Source organism: Acinonyx jubatus, chromosome X (genome assembly GCF_027475565.1).
Source record: "Acinonyx jubatus isolate Ajub_Pintada_27869175 chromosome X, VMU_Ajub_asm_v1.0, whole genome shotgun sequence".
Taxonomy (NCBI): domain Eukaryota; kingdom Metazoa; phylum Chordata; class Mammalia; order Carnivora; family Felidae; genus Acinonyx; species Acinonyx jubatus.
Genome location: NC_069389.1, coordinates 113,802,652 through 113,805,296, shown reverse-complemented (window position 1 = coordinate 113,805,296; position 2,645 = coordinate 113,802,652). Strand labels below are relative to the sequence as shown.

General features: G+C 39.0%; 1 pseudogene; it reads right to left on the bottom strand.

Annotated features, from left to right (window-relative positions):
• Positions 1 to 2,140: 2,140 nt before the first annotated feature.
• LOC113597826 (uncharacterized) lies at positions 2,141 to 2,262 on the bottom strand (annotated as a pseudogene).
• Positions 2,263 to 2,645: the final 383 nt, after the last annotated feature.

The window sequence follows — 2,645 nt, the reverse complement described above, 5'->3', positions numbered from 1 at the left end:
GTTCACTCCCTCATCTCACTTGAGTGTTCATTCAAATGACACCTGTTCTGTCCACACTCCCTACCACCTTGTAACAATATTCCATAAACCATGTTTCATGTTTGTTGTCCTTTTCCCCTGGACTAGAGTTGAAGCTCTGCTATTATGCCACCAGTGTCTGGAAAGGAATCTAGAACTTCTTACATTTTTTTTTGAATAAATGAATGAACAAATATTTGCCAGCTGCTGACTAATGGCTACACACACACACGCACGCACACACATTTTTTTTTTTTAAACCCAGGAGGTGATGTGAATTATCAGAGTATAAATTTAATTGTAAAATATGCATTTCATGTTTATGACCAAAAACATTGTGCTAAGACCGGTCTTCTGGGAATCTGGGTCTACAGAAAACAAATCTACACTGGCAGGTGACAGGCTTGAGGATTGCTTAAGAGACACTCAATTTTCTGAAGTTGATGCTACAAAGGATAAATTTATCTATCAAACATTGGCCTTTGATATGCCTGGCAGAAAGATAATACTCAACTTGATGACCTATCCACAAGATTCTACACATAGTGCTGTGTTGTTTTCTCTGTAAATAGGAACAATTTCCACCTCTAACAGTATCTCAGCGTATTATTTTCAATGCAACTTAACTCTTCGTGGATCTTAGCTTTCTTTTTATTTGTTGTAGCTCATTTGATAAGTGAAAACAAAACTCTGTGGTCATTTTCATCTCCCTTTGTTCTTTGATTTGCAAGGATGGCGTTTCTCTGTATTTGTTCATTATTTGTATTTTCTCCTATGTGCAATTCTAAGAGACTTACCATACTACTACACCTTGGAATCTCTTGCCTAGTGTAAACAAGGCCTGAGGACAAGTCTTTTAAATCCCTGTGTATCCTAAGAAACCTGGTCTAATAATCAGAGGTCAGCAGTACAGACATGTCAACCTGAAAATCACCAAGTCACGGCTCTTTTCCTTTTTAATAATTCAACTCACATTAGTTCTTCGATCAAATTTACAATCCATGCTGCAAATCAAACTTTTTCGATTCAGGGGATGTCCAATAGCAAAGCGAGCAGTACTTCTACCCTCTGCAGGCATGGAAAGCAACACTCATGTCGGGCTTCTGGAGGTGACTGCTTTTGGCCTTGCAGGTCAACAATCAGCAGATAATTAAGGCTGAACAGTATATCAAATCACCTCTTCCAAAGGCTCGACCAGTGATCAAATCATGCTAGGAGGAGCCAGACTGTTAGGACTTAATGGCCAACTATGTTTTGTTTAGATCAAAATTCAGGATTTTTCAAAAATAAAGGACATTTGTGAATAAAGTTGCTTCAAAGACAGAACGAGAAAAGATGTTTACAATATCTGAAATGCACAAGGGGTTGATCTCGAGCCTTGCAGGTTTCACTAGAAAGATAGCCCCTTATGTAATTTTAATGTTCTACATAAAAGCATAAAAATAAATGAATTTGATACTCTATTTAACCTGATATATCTAGAATATCCTTTCAAAATGTAATTAATATAAAAATTATGGGGAATTCTGCTTTGTCTTTGTCATACTGTGTCGTCAAAACTCCAAGTGCATTTTCTACTAATGACCAACTATTTTTAAACCTACAGGGAAATCTTTAACAGTAACTGTGTTCCTAAAATAATTCAAATAAATAATATAATAATGTACTTAAGACTAAACCACTTAGATTGGTTTTTTTTTTAAATTTTTTAATGTTTATTTTTGGGAGAGAGAGAGAGACAGAGTGTGACTGGGGCAGGGGTAGAGAGACAAGGAGACACAGAATCCAAAGAAGACTCCAGGCCCTGAACTGTCAGCACACAGCACAACAAGGGGCTGGAACTCACGAAGCATGAGATCATGACCTGAGCTGAAGTCGGACGCTTAACAAATTGAGTCACCCAGGTGCCCCCAGATTGTTTTTTTTAAAAACATTTTTTAATGTTTATTTGAGAGAGAAAGAGAGAGTCGGGGGGGAGGGGGGAGGGGGGACAAAGGATCCAAAGTGGGCTCTGTGCTGACAGCAGAGAACCCGATGTGGGGCTCGAACTCATGAACTGTGAGATCATGACCTGAGCCGAAGTCAGATGCTCAACCAACTGAGCCACCCAGGTGCCCCATAGATTGTTTTTAATGTGGCAGAATTTCAAGACTAATCTCTACTGAAATACTTCTGCGTTTTAATTAGCAATAATCGCGCCTCGGATAAACCTCATTGGCTATGATGCTGCCACTGCGCAAAGCTACTTCTGCGTTTTAAAGAACTATTTTTCATTCTTCATGGTGTAATTAGAATTTAAATGATCCTCTTGTACCAATTTAACTATGGCTACACATAGGTCAAGACCTAGCTAGAGAGATGGGATTTGTCTTTCTAGCCACCGCAGCTTAACTAGTAGTAAGTTCTCAGTCTGCTGAGACTGAGGCCATTTAGTTAGCCAATGCTTTTTAATGAAAGGCTAAAAGCGGTGAGGGACGCAAGAGTAGTATACATATCCACCAACTTGCCGTAGCTAGCTTGTCTTAGCTCCTTGAGGGCCATGACTTTACAACTTTCACCTCGTCCCATCTGCTGTCAGTCGACAAAAATAGTGAATAAAAAACCACATGCTCACAAAACTAAATTCC